Below are 22,646 nucleotides of genomic sequence, written 5' to 3' on the forward strand. Positions count from 1 at the left end.
ATTTGGATAGAGCCCTTCCACTTTGGGGTAGTCCTCATGGTGAAGACATTTTGGGGACATCTAGTTGAAATTTGTTGCTCTGCAATCACCTAAGCCACATCTATGCAATAGATTTGCCATGAGCTGCAGGTGAGATAGAGCATAAACAAGCATCAGCCAAGAAGTCAGGAGTCCTACATGGCAGATTCCTCTGAGCACTAAGAAAGCTCATGGAGGGTTCCACCTGGGAGCTACTGTCCTCACACCTATGAAAGAGGGTGGTATTGTTAGAAAACCTTAGATAGCTAGAAGAAGGAAAAACAGCTGGAGCCACATCATGGCCAGCCCAACCATACACTCTCAACTCCATCTGGAGTGGCCAGATCTCCATCGTTGGTATCCTTTGAGACCATTTCCTTCTTCATTGCAGCTATCTTCAGTAAATACTGGCACTCCAATCTATGACGACAGGCCACTGTGGTTAACACAATTCAAAAAGCATTGTCAGTCACTTTCCATCTGCCCAGAACTGTGTTAGTTCCTAGAAATTGATCTACCAGAAAGAATGCTGGCACAAGGGTGAATCCTCCCAAGATCACCTCAGGGGCATCAGTTTCCTCATTTATAAAATGAAGGGGTTGGAGTCATTGGGATGCAGACTTGGTGGAATCAGGAAGCAGTGAGCTAGCCCTCACTGAGGGTCTTTACTTGCCAGTAATAGTCTAAAGAGGATTCTTGGGGGACAATAGGTGAACTTTCTGAGAGGCCCTTGCCAAATCTCAGCGTCTGATTCTGGAGAAGTTGGGGCCAATTTTTAGACTTAATTGTTCTTCCTTGGAGTAGGTCAACTCTGACTTCAGAGAAGGAAGATATCCACCATTAGCTTTCCAAGTGAAGGGACTCTTCCCTAGCCCCTCCTCACTAACTTCAAATTCATGCCACCCTAAAAATCAAACTCAACCCTATTCTTTGTCTCCCCTGGGATGGAGACCCTGCCCTGGAGAAGGACCAATTTACCTAGAGAGCTCAGACATGGAATGAGGATAATCCTCATAGGCAGAGAACACCACTTTAATTTAGCTCTTAAATAATCTTTTAAGTAAACTTTTGCACACGTCCCAGAGCTGAAAGGGTTTTGTGGCAAAAATGAAAGCAGGATTAAAGAATCAGGCCAAGCACTTGAGAGATTAAAAACATTCAGCTACTGTTTGATCAAATAAAAATCCTTTTGGACAGTCAGTGGAGAGGCTAGGAACAGAAGGGGAACTTAGGGGGCCTGCTTCCCCCCGTGGTCATTCATGCAGGCCACCCACCCTCCCAGAGAAGGCCAGTCAGCCATTTCTAGAGCACTGGCTGGAAAAAGAAGCCAACCACCAGCATCCCCTTTAGTCATTTCTCTGGGGGACCCATAACCCACATGGAACATCCACTGTGATTCTTAGACACGAAAAGTCTGCTTTTTAAAACAAAATTCTCAAGGATCCTCTTCCCTCTGTTCTGCCAGTTATGTCCTCCTATCTGTGTCTGAGTTTCCTCACTTAGCAAACAAAGGATCCCCATGTTCCTCTTGGCCTTCAATTTTCTAGCAAGTCTTCCTCTCTGCTTCTTCTAGAGAGTGAATTCTTTAGAAACATGTGTGATCCAAAAAGAGATGACCATACCCCTAACCAGCCTCAGCCAGAATTATTCAATCTCTGTCAATTCTGAAGACCTTTCTTAAGCCCAGGGTGTGCCAGGCCCTGGGCAAGCCCTGGACTGGCACCAGGATGCCAAGGCATAAAGAAATCATCTCTGCTCTCAAGGAGCTTACAATTTAGTTCTGGAGATGACAGGGACAAAATAGGTGGAGGAACAGCATGGACAAAACTCAGGAAGGAGAAAATGCCCTGCCCTGGTCAGTGGGGTGGGGGTCTTTGCCAAGGAAGCAGCCCTTGGGCTAAGTGCCCTCTACCCCCCAAGAGAACCCCCCAACAAGTCCTGCTCCCCTATGTTGCCTCCCCATATTGGAATGTAAGCTCCTCGAGGACCGGGCTGGGCTTATTTTTCTTGTTCACATACCCAGTATCTAGTACAACCCAACATACTGTGAGCACTCCATTCAGGCTTTATTACTCTGTCTGAGAGCATTCAAGTTCAGGGATTGTGCAAACACACACCAGAAAACATTAGATCGAGTCTGAGGAAGAGTTGGCTTGGGGACCATCTGATGGAGAGAGAATGGATGAAAAATGCAATCTGGAAAGATGGGTGCCAGGCAAATTGGGGATCATTTCCAATGCCAGTTTTTTTATCCTACAGGTGACAGGCTAATTATTTTTAGGCAGAGGAGAGATATGAATGAATGACCAGATGAAGAATTGAATGGATGAATGAAACTCATTGATTAAGTATGTGTCAGACATTATGTTAAACCCAGATGATCTAGAGAAAAAGAAAGCAAGAGAGTCCCTAGACTTAGAAGAGCTTACATTCTAACAGGGGAAGATAATGCCTGGGGGAATGGTGGTCAGGGAGAGTCCTTTGAGCAGGGAAGTAAGGGAATGGTGCAGAGTCAGTGAACAATTGATGGACGTGGTCAACTGTGGCACGATTGATTTGGCAGTTCCACTAAGGTTGGTTTGGAGAGAGGAGAGAGAAACCAGAAGCCCCATGAGAAGGTTTCTTTTAATTGTGTAGCTCAGAAGTGGTGGGGTGAAAGCTGGGGAACTCAAACTCCTTCCCATGCTTGGGCTCCTCTATTCTTTTCAAGTCTTCCAAGGAGAATGCCACAACTTCTTTAATGCTGGTTCCCTGATCATTCACATTTGAGGGCTTTCCTCCTTCAGTTCATAGAACTAGACCAGGAAGGGGACAAGGAACTCAAGGCCCCCAACCTCAGGCCTGTGGTCTTTCTATTGTAAACACCATCTGCCTCCATCAGTTTATGTGGAATCCTCTGATGGGATCAATACACTCAGAATTAGAATTCCAATCATGGAGCAAAGAAAAGGAATGAGCATGAGTGACAGTTTTTAATCCTACAAATACATGGTAAAGAGATTCCATCATAGTTCAGGGTACCATCTTTCCATGAGAAATCCTACTTACCTCATCATAGTCATTAGAATGACTTCATTGATTCAAACTCTGTTAATCTGGTTTTCATATTCATTTCATCTATGATGAAATTTACCATTTGTGCTGTCTGCAGAGAATGAGGTTGCTGGCAAATGAATCCCATAAATCATATTGCAGGAGGTATACAGGGACTGGCCAAGACAGACTGCTCATGTCCTGAGAACATTTACTGTAGGGAGGCAAATAGATTCTGGGAATACCAAATGAGTCTAGTTTAATCAAGTGAACATGGCTGGGGAGTCGTTTATTCATAATTCATACTAGATATGGACTCCATTTGTTGAAGGGTGATTCTAGGGCTGAGTGAGTGCACATATTAATGGCTGTATGGGTAACTAGGTGATCTAGTGAATAGACCACCATCCTTGAAGGCAGGAGGACCTGCATTCAAATTTGTCCCCTCAGATACTTAGTTGTGTGACCTTAGGCAGATCATTTAACCAAGATTGCCAGGCATCCAGGGCCATCTTCAGTTATCCTGATTCATATCTGACCATTGGACTAGCTGGTTCTAGAGGGGAAAGTGAGGCTGGTGACTTAGCAGTTCATATATTTGTCATGGCATCACCTCCCTGATGCCATGGTCATATTTCTAGAATAAAGGACCAACATCATCATCATCATTGTCATCATCATCATCATCAATCATCATCAAAGACAGGAACTGGATAATGTGAGGATGAGGTAGCTATAGCCAAGGATAACCCACAGAATGTAGATGTCCAAGTACATGTGGAAGTAGGAGCAGACGTGGACTGAGATAATGACTTTGATGTAGGTAGTTTATATGGTTCAGAAATCATACTATGGGGTCAATTAAGGGAAGTTGAATCAATGACAAGTTTCCAAGAACTGAGGCCAGACTGATTCTCGCAGGAGGTGGTGGAAATCCTGGGAAATGGGCAAACCAGAGGTTGCTCCTCTTGGCCCAGCCCTCTTTGTCCTTTTTTCTGTGGCCTTGAGCAAGGTTAACAGAGCTCACAGACAAAGCAGGGCTGCATTGGAGCTGTCTCTTTGACTAATTGCTTCAGAAGGGCGTGAAGAGGATACAGAAACTAATGGTGAGAAAAGGGGGCAGAGAGGATGGGCCTACCATGTGAAGGGCAGATGTTCTGTTCCTCAGGGCCAAACTGCACAGGCAGAACACCAACTTCCCAAATCAATACAATTAGCTTTATTGGTTCACCTTCAAATTCACATCAGACAGAGAATACATTTCCAGGGAACATTTTCCAGAGATCCCCACTGCCCACCTCCACCTGGCCTTCTCCCCAGAATTGGGCACTTAGCATAATGAGAATGACTCCAACTCCATGGTGTCTCTGGAGGTAATTCTGCTCTAAAGCATTCAGGCTAATGGATGGCCAAGCAAGTGGGCTGATTCTGGTTGGAGGAAGGGTATTCTTCCTGGGCCAAAGGAGTCAGAGACCTTATCAGCAGGAGCCCAAATTGCAGTTCTGGCTTCCTTCTCTACATTCCTAGGCCATTGCAACCAGGTGAGAAACAAGGAGGGCTTGAACTAAGGTGGTGTTGGTGTAATAATCAGCCAAGCAGATTCTTGAGGTCAGTACCAGGACAGTCTAGGGATATGAAGATCGAGCCAAAACAAAGCAAGTGCTATTCTAAGCCCAGCCTCAGGAGAAGAGAGTGGGGATATTGGAAGCAGCAAGACTCGGCCTTAATTCTCCCCCTCCGAGTGATCCCCTAACTAACCCTTCATTTCTTCATCTGAAAACCGGCAAAGAATGCTGAGAACAAGAAAGAATAGCAGCATTCACCACAATCCTGGTAGTACAGGTGCTTATAGAGTTTATGGGATTTTGGAGTCACAGTAAGAAGGACCTCATAGGCTGTCAGTTCTAGTCCCTCATTTTACAAAGGTGGAATTGAAGATTAAATGACTTCATTTCAGGATCCAAGATGAAACATGAACCCAGGTTTTCCTGATCCTAAGTCCACAGTGTCATCTACTCCACCATTTCTGCTCCACCTTTCACCCAGTGGTTCAGCCTGGGGGAATATCTAGGTCAAATACCCTCTGGTTGTGGCTGGTGCCCTTGACTCTAAGACTTGGACCCTCCTGAACCTGAATCACCCCTACCTGCTCCCCATCCCCATTGCCTGGAAGTCCCATGCCAGAAGGACTGCTGGGTGAATGTGGGTAAGAACAGTAACCAGAGAAGGTCATGTGTGAAGCTCTGGGGTGAAGTGTGTACAAGCCAGCTCACAGGTCCCACTAACTCCTATTATTTATATCTCTGCTTAGGAGACATTAAATCCATTATCTCATTTGTAGCCTCAGAATATTAGACACAGAAAGGACCTTAGAGACCATTGGGTCCTCCTCCCCCATTTTACAGATGAGGAAACAGAGGCTCAACTTAGAGGAGGAGTTTAGTCAAGTCAATCATCAAAGCCTGATGAAGGGAACAGGAGAATTACCATCCTCCTTTTTCACAGGTAATGGAACCAAATGTCTCAGAGGCTAAAGGGTTTTCCCAAGGCTCTGGCCTTAGAAAATGGCAGATCTGAGTTAACCCTTCTGAAGAGGCAACGCCAACATTTTTTACTGATGCACTTTACCTCTCTGTGATTCAGACTCTATTGGGAGAATCCACATTACATCACAGGTAGGTTACTCCCCTGACCTCCAGCCTCCACCTCTCTTCTTCTCCTTCCACAGAAAAACAAACAAGCCAATCCTTCCCTCTCTTGGTCATGCCCCGATTTGGTGTTTCCTTTACCAGGCAGAATGTAAGATATTTGAAGGCAAGGACTGTCTCTTTAACTCTTCATGTTCCAAATACAGCACAATGTCTGATATAATTGGCACTTCATAGATGCTTCCCCCCCCAATTATTTAATTCATGAGGTTATTTTTCAGGTATTAAAGTGCCCTATGGTATTCAGGAGATCTCAGGAACTTCATAAATGGTTTTGATCAATTTAGAGACCCTAAATTGTGCCCCGATCCCATATCTTTGTATTCAAGGGTTCTAAGAAGAGGAGTGGGGAACCAACATCCTGCCTCACTGAGACCCTGAAGCAAAAGCTGGATGCTGACTTGTTAGGGATGTTGAAAAGTGGGGTTCTTGTTCTGGTCAAGATGAGAACAAAGTTTTGGAGCTGTCCTCCAACTCTGTCCTCATGTCTGTCTGAGATGAGCCCACAAAGACCTCAGTCCTGGGCAATAGGGAAAGGCTGAAGCATTGCCCTTTGTGGGTTGTTGTGGCAGCTATGGGCTAATCCTCCAAATGCTGGGTGAAGGGCTTCAGCTCTGCCCTTTAATAGGTCATGCTGGTTTAGACAGGCAGCCTGCCAGCTGCTGCCATGCAGGACCAACGCTGGACTCACATCTCTGCACTTAACAATCAGAGATGATGCTTCCCAGGGAAATAAGGAGACAGAGGTGGGCAGTGGCTGGCACACTGGTGTCTCTCCTTGGACAGAGCCCTTCTCTGTCTCTCACAAAGCTCTTCCAGGGAGAGACAAGTGCCCTCCTCCCCACTCCCGACATATTCCCCTTCTTTTCCTTCTAATGGAAAATGAAGAGCACTCAGCCATTTACAGGGTTTATCTAAGAGGAGGGCCCAAGGCTAAAATGACTTTTACTGGGATTAATAAAATGTTTGTGTGTGTGTGTGTGTGTGTGTGTGTAAGGGGGAGAAGAGAGGGAAGGAGAGGGGAGAGGGAAGAGGGGGGAGAGATGAGGGAGGGAGGGAGGGAGGGAGGGAGGGAGAGAGAGAGAGAGAGAGAGAGAGAGAGAGAGAGAGAGAGAGAGAGAGAGAGAGAGAGAGAGAAAGACAGATAGATAGATACAAACACAGAGAGAGGTAAAAGAGAGGAAAGGGGAGAGGGAGAGAGGGAGAGATGGGAACAGAGAAGGAAGGAGAAGGGGGAGAGAGAAAGGGGGGAAGAGAGAAGGAATGAGGGAGAGAGGAGAGGACAGAGAAGAGAGAAGAGAAATGGAGCTTTTAGGGGAGGGAGGTGAATTCAATTCATAAAACTCATCTGAATTTCTAATAGTAAGAGGTTCAAGAAGCCACTAAGCTTAGATACAATTCCTTCTTAATATCCATGACCCCAATTTGGTTAAAAGGGAAGAGAAGGAGAGTTGGATCAAGAGCCAGGACTCCCTCTTGTAATCTTCCCTTCTGGAAGAAATCTTTGGAGAGATGCCTCCATTGCCCCAGGCTAGGCTCCTTCGTACCCAAAACTCTTTGAAACCAGGTGGAAAGTAGCAGGAAATTGGTGTCACAGCCCCTTCTGCTCATCTCTCATCCCATGATATTCCCTCACTGCCCGTTGATTGACAGGTAGATATGAAACACCCTTGGGAATACAAAGACAGAAATGAAGCAACACTGGCCTTCAGAGCTTCCTTTCTAGCACCTGGGGGGACATGCTCCTCTCTCTGTCTCTCTCTGTCTGCCCCATGTCTGTCTATCTCTGACTCTCTGTCTGCCTCTCTGGCTCTGTCTGTCTTGTCTCTCTGGTTCTACACACAAGCACAAACTCACACCCACATGTAAAATAAACACAAAAGCAATGGAGGGGTGGGGGAGGATCTTCATAAAAAGCTTCCAGTAGAAGGTGGTGCTTGAGCTGAGTCTTGAAAGAAGTGGGGGGGCTTCTGTAAAGGGGGAGTGGGGAGAGAGAGTATCCAAGGCCAGAGGGAGAACCAGTTCAAAGGGACAAGAGAGTGAGAGAAGCAGCAAGAAAACCAGGGTGATAAGACTGACCACGTGGGAGAGGGGAATAAAGGAAAACCATGTTGGAAAAGGAGGCTGGGACCTCCTTGTTGTGAAGTCTTCAGCAACCAGATAGAGGTATTTGATTCAAAAGGTAATAGGGAGCCACTGAAATTTACAGAGTAGAAGAATGAACCAAAACCTATCTGGAGGGGAACTTGTTCCATCTGGCCTATGAGGCGATAAACTGCAGGAGCATACCCCATGTTTCATCCAAAGCACTTCCCTACAAGTAATAGAAAATATCGGTTAAATGTCTGGATCAATGGATGAATGAGTATCTAGATTTTGGTAGGTTCTTGTCCTTCATTATCAAATGACATCACTAGGTTTGACACAAATGACAATGTGTCCGACTGTGGCTGATCAGACCAATATGAGCTTGGAATGTTCTACCACAGGTTGGACACAAATTGGTTGTGTGTACACCTGGGGTGGGTGCTCTCAACCTATGGATGTCACATTTCCTCTGGGCTGCCTCCACTCTGCCTTCCTCATAGAGTGTAGCCCCCTCACTGATAAGGGCATGCCATGTTGGGCGGTCCTGGGCCTGTACAAGCTGTACAATCAATTCTAAAGTTCTGCAATGAGATCTTCAGGGTGTCTTGGTATCACTTCTTCTGCCCCCCCACCTTGTGAGCACTTGCCCTGTGTGAATTCTCCATAAAATAGATTTTTTGGCAAGTGGACATCTGGCCTTCTAACAATGTGCCCAGGTCATCATGGTTGCACTCTCTGTAGTAATGTTGGAATGCTAGGCAGTTTTTAAATCGAGTATGGACCTCAGGGTCTGGTATCTTCTCCTGGCCGGTGATCTTCAGAATCTTCCTAAGGCAATTTAAATGGCAGCAATTCCATTTCCTGACATGGTACTAGAATCTTTCCAGGTCTCACAGGCATATAACAATGAGGTCAACACAATGGCCCTGTAGACCTTCAGTTGGGTAGTCAGTCTCTTTTCTACCACACTTTCTTTTGGTATCTCAAATACTGAATTAGCTTTGGCAATGCAAGTATCAATCTCACTGTCAGTGTCAATCTCCCTGGAAAGAACACTGCCAACATTAGGTGAACTTGTCTGTCACTGATGGTTCCACACATGGATAGTGTGGTGCTGGCTGATGGAGCACCTGGGTTTTCTTGCTGTTCATTGTTAGACCAAAATAAACACAAGCAGCAGAGAATCGATCCAGACTTTGTTGCATCTCAGCTTCAGAGGCTGCATTGAGGGCACCATCAACACTCCCTCCACTTAGGTCTTGGCCTGGAGTCTTTACAAGTTGAAGAATTTGCCATCAGTGAAGTAACTGACCTTGGGGCCATGTTCATCCTCAGTGAAGGTGTTTGATAACATGAATAAAAACATCATGATAAAAAGTATGGGAGCAAGGACATATCCTTGTTTTACTCCACTGATGACTGGGAAATCTTGAGAGCCATGTCCACTATCCAGAACCCGGGAAAGCATGCCATCATGGAACTGATGTACAACACTGATGAGCTTCTCTGGGAAAACAAATGTTGACATAATTTTCCATAAACCCTCACAACTGATGGTACCAAAGGCCTTGGTCAGATCTTTGAATGTTGTTTACAGACCTCTATTCTCTTCCTGGCATTTTTCCTGGAGTTGCTGGGCAGAAAATACCCTATCAACCATTCATCGACCTTTTCTGAAGCCACCTTGGCTCTCAGGGAGTTGACCATCTTCTAGATGAAGGATCACCCTATTGAAATGGACTCTGGTGAGAATGACTAAAAGAGAAATAGTCCTGTTTTTCTCACAGGACAATCTATTCCCTTTACCTTTATAGAGATGGACAATGGAGGCATCCTTGAATTCTTGGGGAATAATCTCTTCATGCCTTATAATAAAGCTGGAAATTCTCAGGCAGTTTTTGGATGAGCAGTGGACCCCCAGCTTGTAGATATCAGCTGGAATAGGATCAGCACCAGGAACTTTGCCACTTGAAAGGAGCCTAATGGCATTCAAAACCCCTTCAGTTGGAACTTCAGTGAGGGACTGGTTGACTTCAATTTGAAATAGTCAATAGCTTCTGCATTGATTGACGATGGTCTGTTGAGAACACTATGGATGTGTTCAGTCCCTCTCTTTAGGATCATGTCCCTATTGTTGATTAATGTGGATCTATCAGCACTGAGTAGTTGAGATATATACCATAGGTCCTTGGTTCATAAATAGCCTTCAGGTCATCATAGACAGAGGGATGAATGGATGGAAATAATAGCATGTGAAAATTCTCACTAAATTCACATTATCCAATGACTTAACTTGAGACAGATATTGAAGGGTTGTCAGGTGCTCTTCTAGAGATCACTGTGACTATCAAAAGATCCTGCCCATCTGGTGCCCTTATGCCCACACAATGAATCAAAGGCCCCTAGGTCATATTGTGAATTGTAGTTTGAGACATGATCAATAGTTCAAATATTTTTATGGCATGATCTTATATCCTTGAATATGTTGAGTCATTGGGTTTAATCACATACATTATAAGACATAAATAGTTACTCAAGAAAGGTCCCAAACGCCTCCTAAGTTCAGAAAGAAGTGACTCACCTTGCCCCATAAGCTGGCTTGGAAGTTCAACCAGAGCTGGAGTCAGCAGATGGCTCCAGATGCTCTCATCATAGGACATCCCAGTGAAGAGGTCTCTGCTGAGGCTAGAGATCCACACTCAGCTGAAACACAAAGATAGTCCTGACAAGTGAGCTTGATTCTTTAGGTCTTGACCACACAGACCAGGCCACACACACCATACACAGAGGGATGCATATACCAAGTGTGCTCCTCTGACTCAGTGTTCCACATAGTACACTGGTGCTCACAGTTTCTCTGGGGGATGATAGATGGGTAGCTCACCCTGAAATCAGCCTTCTCAGGTCCAGGGTGATATCCCTTTGGGATATCCTATGAATTGATATTGCCTCTGCAGTCTGGCTACATCCATTGATACCCCTGGATCTCCCTGGAGGGTCACAAGCAGCCTAGTTTTGTTACCTGCTTCAGGACCTAGTTTTCATCAAAATTCTGTGACTACTTTGGGGTGGTCATCCAGCCTCTGACTATGATCTCAACCCAGCATCCACTTGATGGGTGGGCTCTGCAATGGCCTCAGACTATCATCCTAGAGGCATCTGGTGGTGATTATCTCTGAACTTTGCTGGGTTGATTTGGAGCCTGCAGCCATGATACCCACTGCTGGGTTTTTACTGGGCCAGAAGTCAGAGGGAGGTGCCCATCCTCATGGACCCCTAGCCTCAGCCTTCAACTATCCGGGCTATTTCTCTGCTACATAAGGAGACCATGAGGGGAGGGAGTTGGCAAGGACTTCACAGTATGTGCTCCAAGATTGCTGCTGAGCTTATCCATGGACCTCCTTTTTTGAAGTTAGTCAACAAGTAATGACCAAGGGGTTACAAAGTCCAGACCCTGTGCTCTACCTTCTGTGCCCCTTCACCTTTAGCAACTGCTTTGATGATAAAAAACAAAAACGGATTATGAGGAGGGATTCCCAGGCTTCATCTGCCTGCCCAAAGGGGTCCATTACACAAACAAGATGAAACAGTTCCAGAAGCTTGGGATTCCTGCAAAGGGCCAAGGGATTATCCTGAAGGATTATAAGAAACTGAATTTCCCTAGGAATTGGTGCTCCTGTCTAATCTTGGAATTCCATTCCACTCATAAGCAACTGGTTCCTAGAATGTTCCCATAGTATCTCAGTCCATACATCTCTTTTTTTTTTTTAAAAAAAAACCTATTTATTTAGTATTTTATTTTCCCCTAGTTCTAAGTAAAACACATTTTCTATGTTCTTTTTAAACTTTGAATTCCAATTCTCCCTCTTTCTCCTCCCCACAGTGAGAAAGCAAACAATGTGATGTAGTTATAAATGTGTGGTCATGCGAAACATTTCCCTAATAGTCATGTTGAGGAAGAAAACTGAGAAACCTCAAGAAAAGTTAAAAACTATGCTTCAGTCTCATATTTCTTTCTTCTAACTCCCTCTCATTCCCATTTTGTCTTTGTCTTCCCATTTCAAAAGCCTTCAAAGTGTTCACCTTCTCCCCAGTTCCCTGCCCATCTTGGCCAGGGCCTGCTAGGGTGGCTGTAGGCTAGCTCTTTCCCTCATGTCAGTTCTGCTTAAGGTGCCTATCAAGGTTGGGGATTCACTGCTTGTGAACCCTTGTCCTAAGTCATTCCTTGTAAGAGGAAGAAAAGGACATGTGACTCAACAGTTACTTCACGAGGTGGAGGTGGAGGGAGGAGGGGAGACACCGCCTGGACTGACGGCCAACCTTGGACCCCAGATGGAAGTCACAGGAATGCTCTGGTCAAATGAGAAGTAAATCAGAGAGCGGATGGGAGTGGGAATCTCCGCCTTAGCTTCCTTAGTGAAGCGTGCTCAAGTGCCCACACCCCAGCTGTGACCTGGACTAGAACATTTCTAAGAGCCCTTCCAATCTTATATCCCATGAATCTACATTAGGGGACTGTGGGCTAGGTTTACTCATGGCAAAGTTCCTTCCTGTCAGCTACTGGCCTCTGTTTCCAAATCTGTAAAAAAGAACATGTTGTTGTTTAGCAGTTTCTGATTCTCTTGCAAAGATCCTGGAGTGGCTAGTCATTTCCTTCTCTAGCTCATTTTACAAAGGAGGAAACTGAGGCAAATAAGTATGTGACTTGTCCGGGGTCCCCGAGCTAGTAAGTGTTGGAGGCCAGATTTGAACTCAGCGCTCCTGACTGCAGCACTCTTTCCACCATACCGTCTAGCTGCCCTACAGAAGATTAAAGAAAAAGGTTACAGATAATCACAAATATAATAACAACCTAATTGTCTTTGTGCCTCTTGGCCTGGCCTCACGCCTGCCTGCCTGGCACATAAATGGGTGTTTACCAAATATTGGTTGGTTGATTTTATTTGGAGACCTAGGACCTGGGCTTGAATCTGGTTCTGCCACATCTTCTCTGTGTGACCCCCCTCGGGGTCTCATTTCCTATGTTTTTACAACTCCCTGGCTCTGAATCTCTGCTCTATGCCATGACCTTTGCTCTCTGCTCTCAGATCCTCTTGCCCCAGGATTTCCAAATTCCTTGGAGCTGTTGCCAGATTTTGGGGGAGCATCATTCCCCATGCTTGGTGGCTTGGGGCCCCCCTGCTTTGTGAACACGCTGGCAGCTTCTCCTGAGACACCCGATGCTGGTCTTGTTTTCTGTTGTGTTGATGCATGATACCGTGACAATAACCCAGGCTTATTCAATTAGATTGGGTTTCTTCTGTTTGCCTTACAAGGTGCCATAGGATTCTGTTAGCTCCATCTTATTCCTTTCACAATTTAAGGCAGATGATACGTCTGTGGTCAAGTCTGAACGCAGCCAGCATTCCTCCCCTTGCATCTCATCCCCACCCCCTTTCTTCTTCTATAAATTAGAGAACCAGACCAAGGATTCTTGTGGTTCCTTCCAGTCCCAAGGTCTGGGGGGCTGCAATCTCACTTCTCTCTAAATGGCCTAAGGGCAATGGGGGCTTTGACATCTGGGGTGGGGTACCTTTCCTTCCTCAATAATTATTCCCATTCCCAAGGGTCTCACTGCCTTGATGCCCTTTCTGGGGCCTGTCCTCCTCTCAGGAAATAAGGGCAGACCCCTCTCTCTGATATGACTGCTCCCAGCACTGGAAATACCTCTTCTGGCCCCACAGCTTCCCCCTTCCTGCTGTGCTTCTCCTGGACTGTTTTGGCTCCAGGTGAAAATATAACCTGTCAAAGCCTTACTTGTCACCTGATTAAACCGTGATAAAAATAAAGTTGGACGTTAACTCGGTGGCTAGCTGTGCTGGAATCAAAATGAGGAGGGGATGGAGCCAGAGAGGAGTTTATGGGATGAGTGACCATATGACCAGACAGGAAAATGGCCCCAGTGTAATTCCATTACCTCTCAGAGACCTGAGGACTGACAGAGAGAGGGGAGTGGGATTCAAAGGGATGAGCATGAGGATGGAGGTGGATCACACAAGTCCATGAATAACCCTGGGACAGACTAACAGAGCATGCCATCCTCACCATCTGTCTCAAATAGGCCCTCTCAATCCTGGGACAGTCACTTAAAATGTCTGGGCTGCAAAGCTCCTCCCTGGCTAGTCCCCAAAGGACTGACTAACCACATTTATTGAAAGTCAGACATTTTTATACAAGAGAAATATAAGGAAAACATTAAAGACTAATTACAAGGGGCTCAGTAAGGACAAATAGTGGAAACATAAACCATACATCCAAGATTGTAATTAGTAATTGAGTAGTTTGAAGGAAAGATAGGGTGGAACTGAGGAGGATAGGATTCTAAAAAGTAAGATGGTCTAGGTAAAGATTAAAAAAAAGAGTTATCATCTTATACAGATGAGGTGAGAGAGGAAGGAATTAGATGGGGAAGGAGAGCTCGCACTCTCATCAGGAATGGGGAAAGAGGGAACAATACCTACAGACATAGAAACATATACTCATATATGCATATTATGATAATGGGTGATTTTGTCCTTCATTTTCGAAAAAGACCACCACAAGAGGGAGGTGATGTTATGACAAACACATGAATTGGATTTAAATGAGGGGGTGCTGAGCTAAATCACCAGCCTCACTTTTTCCTCTGGAGTCATCTGGATGTGAATCCAGATAACTGGAGATGGACCTGAATGTGAGACAATCAGGGTGAAGTGACTTCTCCAGGTCGTACAGCTAACAAATATTGAATGCCTGAGGCTGGATTTGAACTCAGGTCCTCCCTACTCCAGGACTGGTGCTTGGTCCATGGCACCATCTAGCTGCCCCATCAAAATCTTTTAAATTCAGAAAGTGATAAGAGGAGGGGATAGGGAGGGTGAGTGAATATGGTAAGAGGGTATATAGAATTGGGTATGTGGATCAGTGTGGAGGGGGGTATAGTTTGGAAGGGTGCTAGATTAAGAAATAGGAGCAGCGAATCAAATAGAGGTGTGAGGAGGGATTGTTGCTTTCAGGAAATGTTATCCAAATATATATATATATATATATATATATATATATATATATATATATATGAATATGAATGTCTATGTGTTCCTATGTAGATGTGTGTCTCTATGCAGGTCAGAGGTGTCTATGTGTATCTAAGTGTCTCTATAGAAATGGATATATGTATATATATATATATATATATATATATATTATATGTGTGTGTGTCTCTATGTGTATGCTAGTATGTCTGTGTGTGTGTATCTATATCATCTCTATCTATATATCCCCACTCTTAATCTTATGTATATATATCCCCAGGGTGGTGGTGGTAGGGGAACCAGAAAGTCAACTGAGACCAGAGAGAAGAGAAGAAAACCTACCCACAAGGAAGCAAAGAAAAGATGGGTAATATTAAACACAATGTATAGTATTTCTTATATTTTCTTGAAATCAAAATTTATTGTTTTATTTTATGAATCTTCTCTTATGTTTTGCTGCACACAGGACAATTTTTTTCTTATTTTGTATTTAAGTTAAAAAATAAAAAATGAAAAAAGAAAGGTAGGTATTTGGGAGAAATTCTCACTACTCAACAGGATAGTTTTACTTTGTGAAGGGAGACCTTAGAGACCATCTAGTCTAAACTGATCTCCCAAGGGGAAAAAGGGATTGGGCCCAGGTGATGCAGACAATTAGCTTCAGAGCTGTGATTTGGAGCCAAGCCTTCAAGCTCCAGATTTTGGGTTTTCCCCCTTTTTTAGCTCAACTTAAGATCTGAGACTTGCTGCTCAGTGACCTCTCATCCAATTCATTACTTACAACAAGAATTAAAAAGACATGCAATGAATGGATTATTTCAGAGACTGGGAAAGGTAGAGCACCTAATGGATAGTCACGCTTCTCTCCCCTCTATTTCCATCCTAATTTTTATGTCTCAACAAGGAAGGATGTTTCAGATTTTTGAGAAATAATGTGGATTTATGTGATAAATGTAGATCTATTGATTCAGAGGTTCCATGACTGAGTATTAATTACAGAGAGGTTCAAGATAGAAAGAAAGGTTTCATAAAATATTTATAGCAGCATCTTTTCTGAAGGCAAAGAATTAGAAACAAAGTAGATGGAAGTCCATAAATTGAGGAATGGCTAAGCAAATTTTGGTACACAAATGTAATGGAATGTTATTGTATACAAATGATAATGAATATCAAGAATTCAGATAATCATGGAAGGACTTTTATGAACTGATGAACAGGGAAATAGGAAGGAAAACGAAAACTGAATGATGATGAGAAGGAATAATGAGAAGAAAGGAAAAGATCACACAAAGAATTGCTCTGCAATAATGGCCAATTTGTGTTCAGGGAGGAGATGAAGAATGGTGGAATGCACCTACCTTTTTGTTTTCCTCAGGAGAGGTGGGAGGCTATGGATGAGGAATGTGGCTTACACCCTTAGATGCCACTGATTTTACAATTGAGTTGCCTCAACAGTTTTTGTTTTTGTTACAAGGGAGGGTGAATGATGGGAAACTAGGGAAGGTATTGCTATCTAGAATTATTATATAAAAACTGTAAAGCAAACAAAATGATGACCTGTTGTGGAGGCATGGATGGTGGCTGGAGATTTAGTTTGCAGAAAATGGGGGCAGCTGGAGAATATTCTACCAGACCAAAACAACTGCCTTGGGATGTGAGGGCTCCAGTGTCTCTGTAACATAGCAAATGAGTTTTGAGATGAATGCTGCCTTGCTGCCGAGCTCCTCCAAATATAGCCAGGTTGGAACTCAGACAATAAGTGTCATTGATCCCTGCTACCACCCTAGTGGAGAGCCTCATCCCCTCTCATCTGGACACCTCCTGTCAATGTCTTGCTCCAAGTCTCTCCCCTCATCCCTGCCAAAATCATTTTCCCAGAGCCCACTCCTGGACAAAACTCCTCACAAAAACCTCAGTGGTTGCCTCTTGTCTCTTAGATAAAATGCAACATTTTCATCTCAGAAATTTTTGTAAAGGTATAGGGGGCCTGGGAAGAGTAGCATTGCATACAGTCAGAGGAGGAAATCTAAAAACTAACTGCAAGCATGAGGCAAGAATGGCTGTGCAGATAAAGGGGGGCTGGTTCTGGAGTGATTGATCAATGGGCTACAGAACAGTTCATACAAGAGGTACAGAAGCACAGAAGGTAGTGAGTGGACCTCAATTATCTGAGCATCTGCTAAAGCTCTCTGTATGTCTCTCCTTCCTATCTCTTCCCTCCCTCACTCCTCTCCCTGTTCCTCTCCTCAACCCCACTTCTTTCCTTCCCCCACCTGTCTCTTTTTCTCTCTCTCCTTTTTCCCTCCTCCCTCTTCATTTCTTCTCCCCCATCTTTGACAGAGCATCTAATCATTTCTTGATTTGTCTTAATAGCAGTTTCCTTATTTAAGAGGGAAGAACCCATGAGAGGGAACTACACTCCTATATATCGTTCTTTCCAACAATGAAGACCTATTTCTGGAGTATGAAAGATGAGAATCTTGGGGAGCAGTGATCACTCCACCCTAGAGTCAGTGAATGAGAACAGAGAAGATTGACTTGTACATTGTAGTTGCCAAGAACAGAGATCAGGAATTATTCTGAGAAATGATAACTAGGATCTTATGGCTAAAAATTCTACAGAGGGAAACGAGCCTCAGGAGGGAATGGGAGTTGTCAAGAAGTAAATTCTGGCGACAGAAAGAAAAACCGTTTTAATGAGGGAAGTATCAGCTGTCTACATAGATTCATGTGAATGAACAGAGATCTCATCAAGCAACTCAAATTTTAAAATGAAGTAGAATGCCCTCGTGTCATAAGAAATGAATACTGAGTAATTTAAAGAAATACAGGAAACCTCATAGGAACCAGTGGTCAGTGAAATAAACAAAGCCAAATAGAAAAGTTACACAATGTCTACAACACTGGAAATCCAAAAACAAAGAGCCCTTAAAAAGTTCAACTCAGTCCTGAAAGGGTCAGCGATGGCATTGGAGAGAGCGCCTAGCATCACCACAGCCCAGGGGCAGGGAGGCCAGGCTAGATGCTGTCTCCACTATCAGTCAGTGTGGCTAGAGCTGCTCAGTTTACTTAATGGTTTCTGTTAGGAGGAATGGTTCAATTGGAGGATTTTGAGGAGCTGGCTGTTTCAGTGTTGTTACTGTGGTTCTCCCCAGAATTGCCCATGGTATAAAGATAAATGGCACTGATAAAGCATGGGAAGGCACATGGGAGGAAAGCAGACGTGCAGTGTGATCATGTAAGACAAGAGGAGGATTACTAATGCAAGAAATTAGCCAGGGGAGGGAGAGCTAAAGACAAAAACATGTTGGGATGCATTGTGTGTATGTGTGTTGTGAGTGTGTGTGTGTGTTAGTGTGTGCATACGTGTGTTGTATGAGTGTGTGTGTATGTTGTGAGGGAGAAGGATCAGAGCCCCTAGCTCTGGTTTACATGATCTGAGCTTATTCTTGGGGGTCTCTCAAAAGCAGCTTTTTAAAATTTCCTCCACCTAGACTCTTCCCACTCTCAGAAGAGAGCTCATGCTTTGGTCTCCAAAGATGTGGGCAGATAGGGTTCTTTGTTCTCAGACAAGTATCCACCTCATAAACCTCCACCTCCAAAACCACATAAAGACTGACAGTGATCTGTTTATTAAAAACAAAAGTAAGGTGGTATGTTGGGAGCCAGAGAGTCCCGATCCTCCTGCAAACACACTGGGAAGCACAAGGACAAGAATCCTGGAGGAAATGAAATGAGAGAAGTTCTAAAAATATGCCAGAAGATGCAATGACAAATAAATCCAAAGTAAAACAGATTTAAATTCTTCCATCTGGTATAAACCAGTATCGGATTTTATTACCTGAACCTGGAAACTCTTCGAAAAGAAACAACTCAGACCCAGAAGAGGAGGCTGGCTTAGATAAGTGCCAGACCCAGGCAGCCAGGGACCAAGATAGCCCCCACTAGGCTATAATTGGAGAAACAGTTGGGCAAATACCTGAGAAGAAAAGCACCTGGAGGGCAGAAGGGAGCATGCTCCCAGAACCTGCTCCCACAACACTGGGGCCACAACAAAGGATGAAGGCAATTCTGGGTTAAGATTTATGAACAAGGGGTGGCTAGTTGGCACGGTGGATAGAGCACCAACCTTGGAGTCAGGAGTACCTGGGTTCAAATCCAACCTCAAACACTTAATAATGACCTAGCTGTGTGACCTTGGGCAAGCCACTTAACCCCATTGACTTGAAAAAAAAATCTAAAAAAAAAAGATTTATGAACAAGAAGGAGAAGGAAGAGTCAAGGTCAAACCCATCAGCAGATCCAAAATTCAGAAATTCCTGAAGAAAATAGAGCCAGGTCTCAAGCATCACCTCTAGGCCCATGAAGGTGACAAGGAGCAGAATCCAAGCCAATGACAACAATGCCCCAATCCAGATGAATAAAAAAAAGGAAGTGTGGAATGCAATGCAGAAATGCTGTGCATTGAGAGAATTCCAACTGAGCCAGAAGATTAGCTCCACATCACCTCCAAGGAGGGTCCCAGAGAAAGAAGCACAGAAGCTCCAAGAGAATCAAGGAGGAGTGAAACAAAGGACCAAAGACCTGATGTTAGCAAGGGGAAAAAAGAATGGCAAAGGACTTGATACTTGACCCAAGGCCTGAACTAGGGGAAAAATGGGTATGGGTCCTTCAAGAAGCAATGTCTTCACAGGACAAAATGAAATGCAAAAATAAATTCAAAAGATTGGGGACAAAAACAGTGTCACCATTTAATCATCTTTGGTCATGCCAGGCTCCTGTGATCCCCTTGGGGTTTTCTTGGCAAAGATCCTGGAGAGATTGGTTATTTCCTTCTCTAGCTCATTTGACATATAAGGAAACCAAGGCAAAAAGAGTGAAGTGATTTGCTCAAGGTAATATAGCTAGTGAGAGTCTGTGGTCACATTTGAACTCAGAACAAGGAATTTTTCTGACTCCAGACCTGGTGTTCTATTCATTTTGATGTCACCTAGCTGTTTTTGTGGTAGGATAGAACTGGAAATCATGAAATGATGTAATGATGAATATGAATTATATAAAGAAGCATGGAAAGTTTTATATGAACTGATGCATAGTGAAATAATAAACAAAACCAGGAAAAAGAAAGTTTTGATTGGTCACATACATTTCTGAAACATCAAAATGAAAACTCAGAATATTAAGCTTTAGGGTCCAAGAATAATACTGCAAGTAGTCAAAAGTACCAAGGAATTATCAGTAGAATTTCATATTATATGATAGCTGACATTATGAAGAAAAGGAAGATCTGGAATTCATATTCCAAAAGGGAAAAAAATTATAATCAAAAATCATCCATCTGGTGGAACTGAGTATTTCCTACATGGAAAAAATACTGATAATGAAAGATTTCCAAACATTCTTTTTTTAAAATAGTTTTTTAGGTTTTTTTTTTTGCAAGGCAAAGAGGGTTAAGTGGCTTGCCCAAGGCCACACAGCTAGGTAATTATTAAGTGTCTGAGACCAGATTTGAACCCAGGTACCCCTGACTCCAGGGCCGGTGCTCTATCCACTACGCCACCTAGCTGCCCCTAAACATTCTTGATGAAAAGAACTGAACCCTGAAATGCAAAAGGAAAAGAGATAGGAAGCAATTTCTTTGTCATAAATGAAGACAAATTTACAAGTGAAAATTAAAAAAACCTCAGAAACTATTTTCCCTATGATATGTCAATAAAACTGATAATAGTCAGATTTAACATTTTAATGAAAATACAAACTATCAGATTATGAGAAAAATCAATAATTAAAGAGAAATCAACAAGATAAAAACATAAAACATAAATTAATACCAAAGTAAGAAATATAGGTCCAGATGAATTTACAGGTGAAGTCTATCAAACATACTAAGAACAGTCAAGTCCAATATTACATATATTATTTGTAAAAATAGGAGATGATATACTTCCAAATTCTTTCTGAGAACAAATATTATTTTGGTATCTAATCCCATTGAGGGATAAAGTAGAGAAAACTATAGTACAATATCCATAATGAACATTAGATTAAAATCTTTAAAAAATATTGATTAGGAGTAGCTAGGTGGCACAGTGGATAGAGCACCGGCCCTGGAGTCAGGGGTCCCTGGGTTCAAATCCGGCCTCAGACACTTAATAATTACCTAGCTGTGTGGCCTTGGGCAAGCCACTTAACCCCATTTGCCTTGCAAAAAAATATTGATTAAAGAGGTTACAATATATTTTTTAAATTATGTATTATGACTGGATTAGATTAATTCTAGGAATTCAGAGTTAGCTCAATATAAGGGAAACTATAAACACAACAGAAGATAACAACAATAAAAGTAAGTCAATGGCTATATCGATACTGAAAAAGCTTTTGGCAAAATCTAGTACCCATTCTTTTGAAAGCTGAAGAAATCTTATGAACAAATAGACCTTTCCTTACCAATGAGAATGAGAAATTGAGAAATGACAGTGGGGCAAGGATGTCCATTACCACCACTATCATTTAATAGGGTGCTAGAAACGTTAGGGTTAGCAATAAGATAAAAATAAAACCAGGGAATACATATAGGAAAAGATAAAATAAAATTATTACTTTTTTCAAATCATAGGATGGTCTATCTAGAGAACCCCCCCAAAATTAAAAATTAATAGAAACAATAACAAAGCTTCAGAATATAAAATAAACACATAGAAATCATTAATATTTCTTCATCTTATAACAGAATGAGAAACTCCATGTTAAAAAAACACAGAATATATAGAATATTTTACAGATGATCTATTAAGGCACACAAAGGAATTATATGAACCTAATTACAAAAGTCAGTCATAAAACATTTATTAGGCACCTCCTGTGTGTCAAGCACTTAGGGGGATTCAAAAAGAGACAGAAGACAGTCCTTGCCCTCAAGGAGCTCCCAATCTAATGATGGAGACAGAAAGCAAATAGAGATATATGGACAAGCTGCATAGAAGACAAATAGGAAATAATTAAAGAGGAGAAAGCACTAGGGTGCTTTCAGAGGGGTTGAGGAAACTTCCTGTAGAAGATGAGATTTTAGTTGGGACATGAAGGAAGCCAGGGAATCAATAGTTGGAAAAGAAGAGGGAGAGCATTCCAGGCAGTGGGAATGGCCAGAGAAAATACCTAGAAGCAAAGAAATGAAGGGTCTTGTTCGTGGAACAGCCAAGAGTCAATAGAGTACAGCAAGGGTGGGGGGAATAAGGTATAAGAAGACTGGAAAGGTAGAAGGGGTATAGGTTTTCAAAGACTTTAAAGACCCAACAAAGCATTTTGTATTTTATTCTCAAGGTCCTGAGGGTCACTAATAATAATAATAATGATAATAATGATAATGATAATAATAATAATAATAAGTTTTATTATTTGAATTTATAGGGGAGTGGGATGGCATGATCAGATGAGCTAGGCAGACCTCTCATCCAGCAACTATTGCAATAATCCAAGCTTGAGGTGATGAGGGTCTGTACCAGGATGGGGACCACGTGAGAGTAGAGAAGAAGGAAGATTCAGAAGATGTTGCAAAGATGAAATCAACTGGCCTTGGAAAGTTGGAACATGAAGGATGAGAGGTGATGAAGTTAGATGCCTGAGGGACAGGAGGATGGTGTTTTCCTCTGGAGTAGAAAGTAGGGTGAGGAAGGCTTAGGGGGAAAGAGAATGAGTTCTATTTTGGGCATGCTAAATTTAATCTATAGTTTGAGATGTCTGAAGGACAGCT

General features: G+C 43.1%; 1 protein-coding gene across 36 annotated transcripts in view; it reads right to left on the bottom strand.

Moving 5' to 3' along the window:
* PCBP3 (poly(rC) binding protein 3) overlaps nt 1-22,646 on the bottom strand; it is a 352,993-nt gene that overhangs the window by 105,450 nt on the left and 224,897 nt on the right. For 35 of the 36 annotated variants that reach the window (XM_074189930.1, XM_074189929.1, XM_074189926.1 and 32 more), the window contains one exon: nt 10,429-10,550. The gene's annotated coding sequence lies outside the window, so the exon portion shown is untranslated. Of the gene's footprint in view, nt 1-335; nt 455-10,428; nt 10,551-22,646 lie in introns of all 36 variants that reach the window. The other variant, XM_074189904.1, reaches the window with a different exon arrangement.

This window comes from Macrotis lagotis, chromosome 5 (genome assembly GCF_037893015.1).
Source record: "Macrotis lagotis isolate mMagLag1 chromosome 5, bilby.v1.9.chrom.fasta, whole genome shotgun sequence".
Lineage (NCBI taxonomy): Eukaryota > Metazoa > Chordata > Mammalia > Peramelemorphia > Peramelidae > Macrotis > Macrotis lagotis.